Consider the following 17630-nt stretch of genomic DNA (forward strand, 5'->3'; position numbering starts at 1 on the left):
CCCAACACACTGGCAGAAAGGAGGTGGTTTGAATTTCTGACCTCTCCCATCTTCCAGGGCCCCACAGTCACTGGAAAGCTGGTTCTGGACCACAGTCAGCACCAATGCTGTGCACAACTATTTTTGTGTTTATTTTTCGTCATCTAACCTGCGGTTCTTGTTCAGCTTTCCTACACAACAGGATGGCTTGATCTCCTACAGTGATGGGCGTAAAGGGTGTAGAGGGGGCAGGGAGATGTGCTGTCCTGCCCTTAGCAGGAGAGCACTGCCAGCCTTCGTTGCCCGCTGGAAGCTTCAAACAGGCATTTCTATCCCTGCCATTCTGCCCCACAGGCTTGGGGAGGGATGGTTTTGCCAGTGTTTACAGGGAGCTCCTCATCCCCTTTTGAATCCTTCCTTCAAGCCTCTCTTTTGCTTTAGCAGCAACAGAAAGCTGACAGCTGAAAGCTGCTGACAGTGGTGGCTGCCCACCATCCTGGGGGCCCTGGCTGCTTGTCTCCCTCCCCATCACCTGTCTGCATGCCCGGAGAGGCAATTCCACCTCCCTGCAGCAGGGACCAGCTTTATCCTCTGCACCTGGGCAGCACCTGGTGGAACAGGACCCCGGGCAGCAACACCAGCTCCGGGAGCGGTAATCCCAGCACCATCCAAGGGAAATCAGAGCTTCTCATGAACTAGGCTCTTAACATGCAGTAAAAGAGCTATCGAAATCTTTAATCAAGTGGGGTCACTGGAGGTTGTTTGAATTCATCATCCTTTGGATAGAGATTTCAACACCCAACATGTTCAAAGGCCACAAGACCTACTTCTGACTGGAGTTCTGCAGCTGAAGTTGAAGTTATAAATACACTTCAGTAAATACCTTGTTGAAAAATTCCTCCCTTGGGAAGAAGAATTTGGTAGAGAAAGCTTTCGTGAATTCAGTTCAGATTTAGCATGTAATGGTGACCAAAGAGGAAAAAAATGGGAAAGTCAAAATACTTTGACATTTAGCTGACATTTGTTTTGAAAATTGCCATATGAATGCTAAAAAAATAAACTTTCTGATTTTGAGTCAAGTGAAACAGTTGCAGGTAAGGAGATCTCTTCCTTATTTTACTGAGAAAACAAATCCAAGAGAATTTCACTTTGAGTCAACCCAACATTTTTCTTGGATATTCCAGCTTAGCCACTGATCCAAAAGCCCCTGCTTATTTAGGCAGCTCTAATTGCAACCCACTCACCCTGCTTATTTCTAGAAGCAGAGCTCTGAGGAGGTGTTTGTTGATGCTCAAAGGGGGATGCTTCATAGGCTCAATTATAGGAGAAACTGCATCAGTTAAAGGGAAAAACACCTCCAATGTGCAATTTAAGAATGTAAATTTAAGTTATCCTTTAAGTTATCCTAGTTGTAGAACCTGTTTCAGCTGCATGGGCCTTCAGGAGACCAGGTATTCCTCCACTGCCAATGACGTTTGTAGAGCTGAATGAAGGTTAAATGTTTAAATAATCATTTCTCAACAACAGAAGAGAAGAACCTTCCAAGTAGGGTTGACACCTTTCTCTCGCACAAAATGTTGGTTTTTTATAATTGATGGAAAAAGGGGTAACTCATTGTTTCCACAACCCAAATTTTATCAGCAGAAACAATACTTACCCAGGAGAAACAATACTTACCAAGGAACTGTATGAAGTCCCAGATCCTTGAAAGTCTGTCCTTTCAGAATTACGATGCTAATTTAATAACTCCAAAATATATTGGTTTGTCTGGATTTTTGCCCAGCTACCTTAATGAAGTCTGTTTGTAAAAACCATGCACTTGTTCAAATGTAAGGCTACAAGAACAATTTTGGAATAGCAAGAGCTGCCTAACATTGCACAGAAGTTTGGAGACCAAGAAAATTTATCAGCCAGCATGAGAAGAAGCGGTGCTGGTGCTGTTATGCGTTACTGAGGCTTTTTACCGCAAATTATATTAGGATGAGTGGTAATTATTCTGACTTTGGAAAACAAAGACGATGCTTTTAACAGCCGATTCCGAAACTGTTCTCACTCCAGCTTGTAGGACTAGCAAAGATTTGACAATAACTCAATAATCCTGCATAGATGAGACACCTGTTGAATTGGTTATTTTATTGCAGCTTCTGTGTCTTCTGACCCTAATGCTGTTTCCTGTTTTTGTTGCCGGCAGTGAACAGATACACTAATTAGCACCAATAAAGAAAAGTTTACCTTTGACTGTTGGTCCAACAGCAACTACGTGCAGTGACTATATGACAGTTTTCAGGCAAATAAAAACCAACCCTTGGAATGGATACATCAACTCTTCTGTTTCTATTTCTACCTCTTACAAAATATTTTTACTTGTGCATCTAGTGCTGGATTGTGTGGAAGAATGAAAGAAATTTGGCTCTGAATGCAAATCTCAGAAAACTAGGCTGACCATTACTGAAGTTTCCTCTCTAAACCTTCCCCCTCCTACCACAGAAATTCACTGCACACACACTTGTGCCCTTCTATCTCTTCTCTTGTACCCTTAGCTATATCAGCTGGTGCTTGGGAGAGCAAACCTGTTATTCTGAGGTGGCAGCCCTCCTGATTTCTGCTCAAGTTAGCATGGTTTGAATGCATTCCCTTTCCCTCTGCAACCTTGGGCTTTGCTTTTTGGGATGGGGAAGGGGGAGAGGATATCAGCTGGGCTGCTGTAAATTGATTTAAGAAGTTACCTGAAGTATCACTCTTTTCCCCTTTCATTTTTTGCTTCAGGTTCAAATTTAAAATTTAAATATTAAAAAAACCAGAAGACACATGACAACACAAGCTATATTTTGTATTAGGTGTTACCAACAGATGAAGTCCCAGCTGCCACAAACAAGTAATACTTAGCATCATCTTTCCCAATGACATGATTACAGTTTTAGTATTTGTTTTCTAACCAGATCTTGAAATATTTATTGAAGGGTCACTGTATTGGTGACTATTCCTGCTATTAAGTGTAGATCCTAGGATAGCTGCAGAACAGCAAGAACCATGTAGACCTGAATGTACACAGTAACGAGTTTTAGAAGTGAAATGACTGGTCACAGAAGCCTGCTTTGCGTCTTCCCTCTCGCTTCAGTTTCAGGAGGTGTCAACACAAGCCTGCAATGCCGTGATGTAGTTTAGAATGAGTTTACAGCTACTTTATTTTTAGGGAATCGCTGTTGGGTATTGAGTGAAGTTCCCCACTCCAGCAGTACTGGTCACTTTATTTAAGGGAAGGGGCTGTTGTGAGCTTCAGTTCCAGTTCTCCGCCTGTGTTGTCCCACTTGCACCCAAACTGCTGTTCTGTTTTGTGCAACTTGTTTGTAAGTTTGAGATCTACCTAATTATTCTGAACTACTCAATAAGAAGTTTGCATACCTGTCACAACAGGTGCAGGGGGAAAGTCTTGGAGTGAAAAGACAAAATGAAACATAGAAATGCCATTGGAGGACACGAAACTTTTTTTGAAGGACAGCATGGGAAAGCAGCAACTATTTTTTTGCTAGTGTAAGGACCGTCTCCTTCAAATAGCTACAGATACCATGCATGGAGTTTTGTTTTATATGGAACTGGAAGAGAAACTCTGCATCTTTACTGTCAGCCTGGGCCGTGATCCTGCAAACACGTAAGTACCCATGCTCCCAGCGCAGCCAGCGCAGATGAAGCTAGGCAAAGCTACGGTCCTTCCGTGACAAACTAGCACTCCTGTGGCTGCGCTTTTCTGCTTTATCATGCCATGATGGAGTGCCTGGCACAAATCAGCAGAGTTTTTTCTGGCAGTCTTTATATTACAACCATCACAGGTAGAAGGTACAGTAAACTCCGCCTTCTCAGCAGCCCAGTAACTAGAATTCAGGGGATATAATCGTAACGCAATCCTGTTGCTTGCTTGGAGGCCAACGTTGCCTGCGGGTAGCTGCATTATTATTATTATTTTAAGACCGTTGCAATGACTGTCCTTTGTGCGCTCGAAGACAATTACTTCCCTTGCTGAAGGGTAAGCCCTTTCCTCTCATCCTTTTGCACATTGCTAATGCTGAAGGGTAAGCCTTTTCCTCTCATCCTTTTGCACGTTGCAAAACAACTACATAAGAACAGTAAGCAACAGAGATCATCAGCACAAATCCATTAGAACAAGTTCACATCTACGATTTTATGCTTTACTTGTTATTGACTTTACTGGAAGGGCTGACTGCTAAAACAACACGCAGATCACCATGATAAAATGTAGTTTTTTATTTGTATTACTTTAGTACCTGAAAGCCTCAGCCAAGAATTCCTGTTGCAGTGCTCAAGGCCTTATTTGAGAGACTTACCCAGCTGTCAGCTAAGCGTTATTCTTTAGTGAAGGCAGGCATGGTTATTATGTGCAACAGGTTCAGGTGAGAGCAGATTCAGTCTGGGACTTTATGTGGCCGTAGATGCGTTAATGGATTGGTGCAGCAGAGGATTGCGAGACCGCACAGGAAAAAATTGTTTACAGGGAAGCAAAGGGCAGAGTGCAGAGAGTCATCACAGCAGTCAAATGAGATTTAATTACTTTGGCGAAGCATGAATTTTAGGTGATTTCTCTGTTTATGCTCCCTCTTTTCCACTAAAACTTATAACAAAGAGTGAGGTAGATGCATAGCGCAGTTGTGGCAGGAGAATATGTAGAGAAATATTCCATTTTCAGGACTATGTCAAACTCTTCATTTTTAGTTGCCCCCATTTTCTTCTCATTTTCCACTCTAATCATCTTCATTCTTGCCTGCTCATCTCTGCAAGTTCATACAGTACCCTAAGTGGAACATCTGCTTATCACTCATTATCTTGCTGCTCATTTATTCAGGGTTCTGATGGAAGCAGGGCTCAAAACAGAAAAAAGTCTTTTCAGTTTGTGGAAGGAATACCCCCAGCTGGGAACATCTGAGTTCCTTCCCTAAGAAGGGATCACTTTGGAGTATACCACCTCAGCAGATAGCCAAGCATGCATCAATGGAATAAACTACCTTCCTCAGTTATCCGTACTTGCTGGAGTCTCGTATCGACATTTAAACAAAGAATGAATGCCAAACATCACATGTAAGTAACATTAAATGCTTTACATTTCTTGTCTTATCTCTTTAGAAGTATTTTTAATTGATAGAAGTATTTCCAATTGTTCCTATTTTTGTATTTTATGTTTATTGCAATGCTTTGCCTTGGCAGGAAAGCAACTGTTGTTTGCACAGAAAGACAAAGCTATTAGAAGCAATTTATCCACATGAGCATTTATCTAGGTATTTGTATGGCCCCTAGCTACATGAATGTGCTCGTATACAATAGGATTTAGTAATCTGCAAACAGATTTAGCAAGTGCCAACCAAGAGCTCCCTAAGCAAACCTCCACACATGACAAATCAAATATACAATTCAAAAATAGAAGCTCAGTATAAGGTTAATGGAGCTTTATGGAAAAAGATTCCTCTGTTTTGTTACATAAATCACTGAAGAGTGAAGGAAGAGAGGAAACTGCTTGATAAATGGGCATAAAATTTCTATCCTGGAATAATTCAGTGACTCAAGAACTCACCTGAGACACCACATACCCAGGTTCACAACCTTACCATGTCCTATACTGACAAGAGCTTTGAACCCGTTTCTTTGGCCATGGAAACATCCTAATCAGTAGCTATTTGCTGCTCTGCTTTTGTATTCTGGTAGTGGCAAGAATTTAAGGAAGAGCAAGTGTCCATGAAACGATGAGTCTGTTTTAGTGAATCAATATTTTTGTATGGAAAGGTGATATATCAAAAAAATCCTTATCAGTTCTGCTCCCAGTGACACTAAGGGGCTTTGGAGCCAGGGTGTGCAGAGGGAAGCTCTGCTTTCCAGGCATCCTGCAGCAGCCCAAGGCTGGCAGTGCAGCCCCATCCTGCAGGAGGAGGTCTCTGCTTTGCAGAAAGTCCCTGTGAGAGGGTGGCCGAGTGCCTTGGGGGTCCAGCTTAGAGACAGTGCCAGGAGCAAGCCCAAAGCAAGCTTCTCAGGAAGACCTAAACAGAAAACCAGCATGAAAACAAGATATGTAATAAGAATCCATCCTAGTGGATATTTAAGATCTGAAGGACTGCAGGAGAGAAAAAGTACCTAGTTCTTTACTGGCAGGTAATAGGCCTAGGTTACTTGAGATTCTGTGATTTGGATTTAGGTTTGAGAGAAACAGGGGTGCAGAGAAGATAACATTAAGACTCTGAACTGTAGCAGAGCAAGGATCAGAAAAAGGATGAATAGCTGGGTGGGTGCTATATGAAATTTACTGTAGGCAGAAGGGAAAATGGAAAGCAATCAAAGTGAAATAGCCACATGTGCAGCAGCAGAACCTAAAGCATGAGCAAGAGAGGCACAAAGAGGAGAATAAGCTTATGTTGGGTAAACTTGGAGTTATTGGAAATTGGAAAACTAGAGTCTTCAGGGAAGGCTTAGCCTCAGGATTTTAAAATGAGAGCAGAAGAAAATGAGAAATTATTTGGAATAGAAGGAGAGAAATTGCAGCGCCTTCTCTTTTATATTACAGAAATAAGAAAAGCAAGGAGTAGGAAAAGCCAAGGAGTAACACTTACATGTTTACATTAATGATAAAGTTGTCTTAAAGAAAAAAGATCATCAAAACAGGGTAAAAGCAGCCTGCAGATCATTTTCGGTGAAGATCTTAAGACCTGACATGACCTCTCACTCTTTGCTTTGGACCAAAAGTGGTTCCCAGGCTCCTGCCTGCCTTGAATTGGGCATTTTGATAGCTCCATGTCATTACCATAAAAATTACTTTTCATTTGTCCTGAAAACAAACAGGTCTGGCTTTTACTGTAATAGGAAATACTGGGATTGGTCTTGCAGTGCCTTGAAAGGTTGGCAGCGAGACATTTTATCCCATCTTACTCAGGGGCCAACAACTTGGGACAAGCATATAGAAATTTTTATCATCACTCTGATGAGTGTCACAATTTTAATACTACAGCTTCTTCACACGATAATAGCAAGGGAGCTTTGTTACAAGAGCACCAGCAATTCCTGTTGGAGTCAAAGCGGGGGTCCATAATCCAGGCGGTACTGCACACTTGAGGCCCGATGTTGGCTGCTATATACTTAGCAACAGTTGAACTTCACTGAATTGAAGGAGTCAGGCTGTCACATCAGTACAGCCTGCTGCAAAACCATAAGCTGAAGCTAAAGTAATGAGATTTGTCCAGTGGATATTGACTATTAAGCTGAGAAGACATAACCTGGAATCATGGGACATAGGTAAACTTAAGCTAACCGTTACTGTGTTCTCAGTCAGCCACGGAAAGACTGTAGGCATCCAGACCAAAGCGACGCCACAAGAAGGATTGCACCGTGCTGGTGTGAGCTCTCAGCACTAAGTAGCTGTGCATCACACTTGTATTTTCCATCATAACTCTGAACATCTCTTTTCCTACGTTCATTATATGGCAAGTATAAATGCACAAATTTGGTTCATTATGGGATGTCTCTGATACAAGACAAATAATTTCAAAACATTTTATCCTAGAATAAGTTGCCAGAATGTTTTCCACATTGCAAATACCAGTATCCTCTAAGCTCTGAAGTCTGTCTCTTGAAAATGAGAAAAATTCCCAGGAAGGTTTGTCCCAAGACAGATATCAGCATGGAAAGTTTCAGCCCAAGCAGTTGCTTATATTTTTCTTAAAATTAATTTTAAGAGGTACCTTATAACTGCCATTTCCCCACTAATCCTTTGTGAGCCAGTTTGCACAAGTTCAACCCTTTCTTACCATGTCTCTACCATCCACAGATAGTACCTCTATGTCATTCCCATTTCTCCTACCCATCACATCTGGTCTATGCCAGGTTATTAAAACCCCTGTAATATCATGAGATTAAAGAATGGAAGGAACAAGGTGATAAGTTGTTCTGACTAAAGAAATAGGGACAGGCCAAATCTGTGATGAAGACAAAGGTAAATATTTTCATAGCCAGTTGTTCGCTGTTTCAAATGACTCATCCTTAATAAGATGAATCACTGGGTCTTACAAACAGGTTGGCGGGAACCTAAAAAACAATTTTTGCATCATGAGTAGCAAGCTGATCACAGGCAAGTTTTCTCCTCTCCACTTTTTCCTCTTTCACCACGCTCAAACCTCATTTAAAAAAGCATGGGTGAGTGTTTTCTTTCAGGAAACACCACCACATAGCAAACCACATTGCTCATCCCAGGTAATGCTTGGAGGTGTGCTTTGTACAGCTGACACTCTTGACCCAGATCATCTCCATGTCCATCCAAGAAGATCAAGACACCCCTGAGAAATCTCATTTAACTTCCAAGAACAATTTCAGAGCTGGATCAACTGTTATATTCTTTTTTAATTGAATTTCTAAGAGGACTGAAGCAGACTGCTTAATGCCCTGGTAACCAAAGCACACTGATCTATGGAAATCTCTTCAGCTCTGTTCTGTCTAGGTTCCTACATCCAGCTTATCAGCTGAGCGCCTTCCAGCCTGGCATTAGAAAACACAGCTAAAGTCTGTCACATGCCGTTTGTTCCTATCTGCCCCCAGGCACGTGCAGTAGAGTGCCTTGTTTTGGTAGTTTTTTCCCTGAGAACATGCATACTGCTATATGTTTGTGTTATAGGTTGGAGGATGTGTGCCTTGTTCTTGGGATTGGTTTTGTTGAAAGCTGCAGTGATCTCTAGCTTGCAGAAGAACATGTTTCACTGTCTTGGAGACTGTCTCAGGAAAGATTAATCTCCTTTGCAAACTTGCATGTGAAAGTGCATTTACTGACCACGGGAGACCTGGAGGCTTGGCCATCAACTCACCAGGATGCCAGCGTAGAGGAGTGGGCAATAGGTTAACTGAAAGAGTCCAAGACAGAAATCCCTATCCAGTGCTACTAGCGCTAAGGGTGCCACGGGCATGGCTGCTCTGTGACAAAGACACAGGAGCTACCTCTGTGCCAGCTCTGCCGGTGCCTCCAGCGCCGTGGGACAGCGTAGCCGCGCGGAGCCAGGTGAGCTTCACGCAGAAGCAACATCCTCGCAGGGCAGCGCCCAGATCAGCCGGCGTGCTGCTCACAGCCCTCCTAACAGCTCCGCTGCTTTGGAGTCCGGGGGAACAGTCGTGCTGCACAGAGCTGCCCCGCGTGAAGTCCAAGGCACAGTCAGCCATAGCTGAGTGTGAGGGGGGTGAGCTGTGTACTCTGTTGCATGAAGCAGACGTACCCTGTGAGAACAAAATAAGGGTATCTGCATCTGTTCCCATCACAAAACATGAGCCCCATTCGATTTCTAAACACTCACAGAGGAGGAACTAGTAGGAGTTTTGCATGTTAAAAATGAGGGTCCGCAGAACCTTACAGAAGCATCACCACGTAAAGTGTGGGTGCAGCAAGAGGATCGCTCCCACCCTCAGCGAGCTGACACTGGAGCAGTCTCACTTGCCATGCAGTGCATTGAGATATTTTGTTCATAATGAGGGGCCCATTTAATAGGGTTGTTGCTGTACCAGATGACAAGGTTGAATAACTTCTCATCCCCAGAGGTTGCTAACCGAGCTCTGTTGCAGTTTAGTGCTGCTCTGGGAAAACCTGAGCCGTTTTCTCCAGCAGGCTATTAACAGAAGTTCCTCTCCCTCTTTCACTGCTGGCTGGGATGCAGGGCCCTCCTGCCTGTGCTCTTCTCTCCTGAGAAGCTCTGCAGAGCCCATCAGGGGCACAACTTCAATTTTTCTGCCCTGGGAAGCTAACACCAGCAGATCTTGCCCGCTCGCCAGTGCTGAGAAACAAGAGCATTTTCAGCACAACAACTAAAATACCCTTTCCTCCTGAACTCCTCAGCTTTCAATCTTTTCCTCGCATTGAGCTAATAACAATGTTTACTTGCCAAAGTGTTTTCGAGTTAAACTGAACCGGTTTCCCCCTCCCAAAGCCATCCGTGCCGTCTTTCTACCTCACATGGCAGCACCACAAGGCACCAGCTCAACTCTGCTTTTCTAAGATGCCCTTTAAGGCATCTTCCTGCAGCTGATTGTATCTGAACTGCAGATATCTGCAGGCACAACCTGCAGTGGCAGATAATTAAACTACCAAGCAATACTGTATGGGTTTGAGTATGGGCCTGCAGGATTTCCTGGCCCAAAGCCAAAGCTGCAGAGGCCCTATCAAAGATGAAAGCAGAGGTTTATGCACTTAATGGTCAAAGCTGAGGATGGATTCAGAGACTGTTTGAGGAGTAACAATTCTGTTTCTGGTGGGGAAACAAAAAGAGGAATACCACCACCGTGTAGCGGTGAAATGAGTATGCCCGGTAGGCATACTCGATAGGTGAGTACCTACGCAAGACGCAGACCACCAAGAATCAGTCCCATAACCCCTCAGCTGCCCCTTTTCAGAAGTGAGATCACCAATACGCTCTCTACAAGCCCCCAAGATGTACAACCAGTCACACCAAGAGCATCTAGGCATGACCTTCTGCCAGGCTGCATAAGAAACGGACCCCCAGAACAGCCTTTGTTGTCCTCCTCTGCAGGGGAAGCACACCACTGCAGAGATTTGTTACTTCTCATTGTTCACAAGGACCCCTGCCTAGGCAAGTTACGTTATGATTTCTGCAGCTTGTCACGTTCATTTCTCCCCCGCCATCGCCCCGCTTTGCACTCTCTCACAGGAGGTGCATCCTCACCATCATGGAAGCACTGGACTTGCTTGCCTATCTCATAAGCGCTTCCAGTTCGATCACCTGCTTATTTTGCTCCATCTACTCCAGTGCCTTGTAAATGGCTTTTTGCCTGCTTGTTTTAGGCGAGTACATCACCAGATCATTCTTATGGAGCTCCTACATATGCAATGTTTGGAGAAGATGATAGAGAAGTAGCTGAATGAAAATAGGATGAGCGGGTCTCTATTTCCTGATGTCATTTATTGTAACAGAATTCAACATCCCACTCTGCTACAGAGCTTTCCATTGAAAGACCTTAAAGCAGTGATTTTGACTTAGAAACAACTGTGAGAGGTGAGCACTTCGTTAAGGTAACAGCGAGCCTCATCTTCCCCTTTCTGCCGCAGCCTCACCCTGCAGCCTCTGGCAAGACTGAACTTTTTCTTGTTTGCTTGTTCAGCTCCACTTTACATGTGCCTCCCCAGGAAGATGGCAGAGAGAGGCAGTGTTAGCAGCAGAGGATGCTTTCTTTTCACAGTGCATGTTTAGCATGAGCCTTGAGGCAGTAAAGGCAGATCCTCCTCCTTGCACTTATTTCAGGAGCCAATACATGATCAATCCAAGGCTGTATTTAATGTGTGTTTTTCCTCTAACAAAACAACTCTAAAGCCATCTACCACTTGTTACCAGTGCTGCCAAGCTGAGTCACTTTTATTACTATCAAAGGGTAGATGGAAGATCGTGTCGATCTTTACCACTTCAATAAAAGGAATTTTATTACAAGCTGCCGTTGCCTTGCCTTTTTGTTCTCTGTTCAGTATATGTGGCAATGCCATCTGATGTATTCACGATTAATTTATTCATTTGTGGAAAAGAGGTATTTTATAGCTTTGACACAGACACATTGCATATCCGTGAAGAAAACTGATGGGTGGGATAAAACAAAACAGCTTCCAGCAGTGGTCTTCTAAAGTCATTGATTTTAATTGGAACTCGCTTCCACAGAGCTGTCTTCAGAGGCACCAGTGAGAGGACATCTCCATCCTGCAACTGCACATGCTCTTCCTCTGCAGTGTTTGCTGGGCAGGCACCGAAATGTGGGTCCACAACTTCCATATCTCAGACCTGCCAGGAGAGCTGGGATATGAGCAGAGCAGATGTAGCTGGTGGGACATCAGAGTAAATGAAAAGAATTTGTACTTTCTTTGCAGAGAAAGAAGAGTGAGGAGAAGGCACTCATGTTTCGCTTCATGAGACCTCCTGCTCCCAGCGTGAAACTTGTTGCTTACACCAGTCTAGCCCTGGCTATCATCCCACCCTGGTTCAGACTCTCGACCTCCTTTGCTTTGCAACAGATCAGCCTGGAACAAGTGACCCTATGAACAAGGACACCCTCAGATGGTGATTCTGTGTTAGACATTACACGTCTCCATATGGCCAAGTCATATACAGAAGAGAGAACAGAAGATGACGAAAGAGGGAGGAGGGAAAGATTCCTGCAGAGGGAGATGGCATTGAACTCCTAATGGTTCCTGCCCAATTCTCTTCAGAGAGAAATGCATCCCTCAGTACAATGCTTGCATCAGTGCACGCAGTATTCCAGCTCATCTTTTGCCTTTTTTTTTTTTCAATTCAAGTCAGCAGGTAAATACATGCTTACAGGGTTATTGTCAGCCAGACTAAGGCAGCCTGTGGTAGGGCTGGATTCAGCCACACCGCACCTGCCAAGGTGCCCTTGGAGCCACGCTCCTCATGTGCCAACGTCACGGGGGTGAGGATGCCTGGGGCAGGCAGGGAGTCTAGACTCTCCTGCCCTGGGGTATGCGCAACCCTGCCAAGGCCACGCTGAGACTGTGTAACCCTATTAAAGCATAAGCTGGGAGTACATGATACTCACTAAAAGAAAATAGCTTGCTTTGTTCCCGAGATCTAAACCCCACAGCAGCGCATGCTGTGGGATAACCTGGCATTATTGATCTCTGCAGGCAGGGCTTGCCATCCCCAGTTTCACTGCCCGAAGACATCCCACAGCCCTGTTCTCTGCTCCCATCTGAAGACACAGGTCTAGGATCCCTACTCAGCACAAGTGCCAGAGCTAGAGCACGTGTATTTCCAAAGGGGATTTGCAAAGGTGAGGGCCCAGCTAGTCCTCCAGCTGCTGCTTTACAGGCAAACCTCTGCACAGGGAGCCCATACAGAGCCAGCAGCCAGTTGTCACTGTCCCCACACTGGCCTTCTCACTATTAAAGTACCAAACAGACAAAAAAGGGCACGTGATCTTATACCTCCCATGCTGGATGTTCCTAAATCTCTCACTGTTGCTGCTAGATTTGCATGCACACATGAAAATGACAGGATGCAACCTTCAGGCTAGGGAGGGGAAAGAAAAAAATTGGATAGTTGTACAAGTCAGCAAATATAGCTGGTGAGGAACAGTAATCATTTATCAAAGGTAGAAAAAAGGTCTAAGATGAGGGGCTGTGCAAACTCGTGCAGAGTTGGGTTTTTTTGTGTGGAAGGTGCAGGAATTCTATAGCACATGGAGAGATCTCTTTCGCAGCATCCAGCTCAAGCATGGGATTCAAAGGTTTCCAATGGTTTTAGCTGTCCTGCACATTAATAAGTTTAAGAGATTAAATCAAATATCTGAAAAACAAAGACATTTTCCCCTTCCAAAACTGCTTATTTGTAAGATACTTGCGCTGCAGTGCAGCACACAGGTTGATTAGATATCACCTTACTGAGGAAGTGATGAAATCAGATTGTTACTTTTATTCATTCCACCTGTAATGAGTCGCAGCAATTCCTCCCACTCTCGTGCCACTCGGAAAGGCGCAGCCGTGCGTATCCAGGTAACCGCTGCTGGCACCGCCGGGCTGCCTGCAGATGCCTGCCCGGGGACGCGTCCCCCCGCAGCTCACGGGAGGACCAAGAAGGAAGGGGCCGACTCTCCTGAAGCGGTCACACACCTGCACCTACAGAAGCCAAGAGGCTTGCTTGCCCATCTTCCCCAGAGAAGCCTGCTGAGGGTGTCCAGATACTGGACAGCTTGGTGTGTACCTGGCGCTGCGTAAAGCGGAACACCACGACCAAACAGAAAGAGAAGCAGGAGGACAACCGCATCAAGGGGAAGAGAGAGAAATGCACGTAACCAAGAATTAAATGTTTTTCATTCCTTCGTGCATATTTCCTGTCTTGTTTCTCGGCGTCCCCAAGTACTAAGAGCATTGCCTCCCTGTCTTCTGGTAGCAAAAAGCCTGCCCCCCAGTAATAACCGTAAAACCTGTTATTTAAAGAGACGACCAGCTGATCCTGCTTCTCTTCCCCCCCGCCAAGCAACCGGGCTGTCACTCTGCCCTCCCCCTTGATGCTTGCCTCAGGTGACTCCCCTTTAGGTCTTCACTAAGAGTATTAATTCATAGTGCTGCTGAAGAATCACCACAGATCTTTCCATGCTGTCTGCATTCACTAACAGCTTATGTAAAGCAGAAGTCCCCCATTCTCTATACCCAGGAATTTATTTAAAAAAAAAAAAAAAAGTGGTGTTGTCTAAAACAAAACGTGAATATAATTTTTTTTTGCCACAGAAAAAATAACATTGCACAACACATCCTCCACATAGTTAATTGTGAGTGTTTTTTCAGATCCTGTGTAGTCGGTTATTTCTTAAGAAGGTGCTTTACATGCTCTCCGAGGCAGTATTCATACTATCCCACATACCCTTGCTGTTGCTATGGAAATCATTCCTCCATCAGCCGATGTGCAAATGCAGGTCTTACTGCCAAGTACAGGGGCTAAAGGTGTGCATGAGGCAAACTCTTTGCTGTGCATTATTCCTCCAGCCTCGCTGCTGCAGGGGGACAGGGGAAGGAACAATTAGTGTCTGTAACGAGAGCGCCTGTACCGAGGAGCTCTGGGGAGAGTTAGCAGGGTATTAGCCATACTAGATAGTCACGGCAAGGCTCTGGCTGAGGACTGCAGCCAGGCATGGTTTAGTCACCCAGCTCACCTGCTCCGGCTGCCACGGAAGGGACAGGATTCAGACACGGGAGGTACAAAGCATCATTCGCAGCATTTCTAAACATTTGAGGGGGAAAAGCAAGTCATGATGCACCATCACGGATACAAGGCAGACAGTATCCTGCCCTGTCTGTAGACCCGTAGCCACTCAGAAAGGCCAATGATAAGATTAGGCTTTTGACAAGGACCTGCTGTTGGCTACAGAGAGGCAGAGACTGCAAGAGCTGCCTGGAGAGCCGTCCGACTCTGGTGAAGCAGCAAGGCCAAGAGGGAAACACACCCACAAAAATGAAGCTTCTTCACATCTGCTGCGTTTGCAACTCTTCTAAACGTCGTTTTCGCACTCCTTGAGACCTACGGGTAAGTACTGAGGTGGATACTGGAGCATTCTCAGTCAAAACACAGCTTGATGTCAGCAGGCACTTTTCAGTAGCAGCCTCTGCCCTCTCACAACCTAACAGAAACAGAGGAACCTGCTGCCTCCAGGACTCGGCAGCCCTTTACTGTCAGTGGAGCCGAAGCCCTGGGAGGACAGGCCACCCGCGGCCAGCTGCAGGGCTCCCCCAAGCCCCACCCCAGCCAGGCGCGAGCACCTCTCTGCGCACGGGAGTTGGTGCGAACATTTCAGCTTCCAGAGCAGACAAGAACACCCCCCCACATTTGTTTCCCCCTGCCCTGGAGCACTTGGTAGTACTTTTCATAGATGTATCGCAGTAAGTAGTACGTCCCAGGGCAGCTCCCGTGCCTTGGTGGTTTCCTAGTTGAGTGTCCTCTATCCCTGCTGCAGCCGGGGGGGAGCAGGAACTGGGGTCAGGGAGGCAACAAGGGGTATAAGGCACTCAGATTTACAGTAGGTTTAAGAGGAGTGAGGGGTTTTTTGGACAAATAAGTGGCCATCTGAGGGTTGGTTGATTTTTTTTAGGTTTTTTGTTTGGTGGGTTTCCGCTTTGTTATTTTTTTTTCCTTTTCAAATGAGGAACTAGAAGGCTGTAGCAGAGAAAGGCAGATTCACCAAAAAAGCAAACATGGGTTGGTTTTTTTTCCTTCCACCCCACTGAAAGAACTGCTCCTGCAGAAGATCAGCAAGTGGTCCATCACACAAACTGAAGGTTTCTATTCACATCTTATACCTTTTCTGACTGCTCTACAAGAAACACAGGTATCATACCCATCCTCTCTTCTTAATTATCTTCTGTCCTAGACATTAGGGAACTCTTAAAAGCATAGAAAATAGCTTAGTATTACAGATTCACAGAAGTTAGTGAAGTTTTTACCTGACTTTTTTTTTTCCTGACTTTTTTTTCCCCAGGTCAGTCACCCTGGGGAAAGGCAGCTAGTTGAAGAACAGAATCCAAAAACCCAAACAAAATCTGAATATCTACGCAGGATCTCAGCTCACACAGGCAATCATCTCAAAGCACAACTCCTTGGAGGCACCGTTATGTATGACAAATTAACACAAACACGGTAAACAGGCTACAGCATATTACTGTAAACAAAGCAAGCAGATCTCCCTCAACCATAGCCCAAAAGAAAGGTAGCACTTACTTCAGTTCAGGGCTAGAAAGGAGAGTGCTATCGCTCAAAGCTGCTCTGCTCCACTCCAGCTTGCTTTCCCACGTGGGCCTGGTCGGGTCTCCTCTCCTCCCTCATTAGCTACCTGCCAGGAGGTCAGCCGGTCAGTGGTCCTTAGTCGAAACACATGCTAGTTCAGCACAGCTTGTTAGCAGAGTGCAGGCATGGCTGCCATCTAAACCGAAAGAATATAGTGAATAGTTCTGTATAAAGTTTGCTGTAATTCTAACTATCCATGAGCTGTAATGGGCATTTTTATGTTATCTTTCTGGTTAAAAACAGCTGCATTCAGACTTGATCAATACCATCCTAGTATGCTAATAAACTGTTACACCATTTTATGAAAATATAATAATATGCAAATAGCAGTGTTTCCAATTGCTTTAAGAAGATATGGTATGAACGTGAATAAATTACATTAAATCATGCTGTCATAGAGAAGTATCTTGTGATTTATAAGTACCTACCTTACGCAAATTAATACCACACAATTCTGCAGCCCTGTGGATAAATGTCTTTTGTGTCGTGGTATGAACGCACATACTATGCCTCAAAAGCTTCCAAATATGTGGGTGGGAGTTGGAGAATACAAATGACATAAGAAACTAAAAGGTTTTATTTCAGGAACACCTTAGCATGCTAGAATATGGTACCAGAGATTAGACGTTATGGATTAGAGATTCACTTTCACTGCCTTGTTAGAAAGGGCGTAAAAGAAAGAGCAAAGGAATAGTAAAGGAATAGCAGAGAGCAATGTATACGTTTGCATTTATTATAATTAATCACCATTCCTTTTATTTTTAGTATAATGGTATTCACGATGAATCATGTTGTGAGTGTAAATTTAAGAAATGTAATTGTGAATGGATTTGGTACAATCTGTTTATGACATTCATAAATGCAGACACAATGCCACCATCAGAGGGACTGGGAAGGATTCTTAAGTACATGAAAGCCAAAACCTCAGACCCTCTATAAATTTAAACTCTGAACAAGTTCCTGAATTTGCTAAGCCATTAGGGTTATTTCTTCCTTCCCAGATGCATCATTTGATGTAAACTGCTTGTTTGTTGGCATCCAATTCAGAGGGTCAGTCTGAGCTAAAACACTCCATAAAAATACTTAATACTCTTCTGTAAAAGTTGTAAGTGAATTTAGAAATCCAGATCAATTAAGTTATAGATTGGCTTCAACATTTTCTAAGATCGTTTCTTCAACAATAGAAACCCAAACCAAAACCCAAGTCAAACTCAGAGACGAAATTCTTGCAAATGTTAAGAGAACTTACCCTTTGCAGGGATTGCTTCTTTATGAAATGAAAGATTAAATTAGTATGTGAAGAGAGGATGCACATCTAAGAAGAGCATCAGAGAGAGG

At 44.3% G+C, this 17630-nt stretch overlaps 1 protein-coding gene across 1 annotated transcript in view; it reads right to left on the minus strand.

Moving 5' to 3' along the window:
• PCGF5 (polycomb group ring finger 5) overlaps positions 1-17630 on the minus strand; it is a 125131-nt gene that overhangs the window by 97248 nt on the left and 10253 nt on the right. Inside the window, exon 2 of the mRNA XM_075504853.1 lies at positions 16227-16421. The gene's annotated coding sequence lies outside the window, so the exon portion shown is untranslated. The remainder of the gene's footprint in view (positions 1-16226; positions 16422-17630) is intronic.

This window comes from Mycteria americana, chromosome 6 (genome assembly GCF_035582795.1).
Source record: "Mycteria americana isolate JAX WOST 10 ecotype Jacksonville Zoo and Gardens chromosome 6, USCA_MyAme_1.0, whole genome shotgun sequence".
In the NCBI taxonomy this organism is placed as follows: Eukaryota; Metazoa; Chordata; class Aves; order Ciconiiformes; family Ciconiidae; genus Mycteria; species Mycteria americana.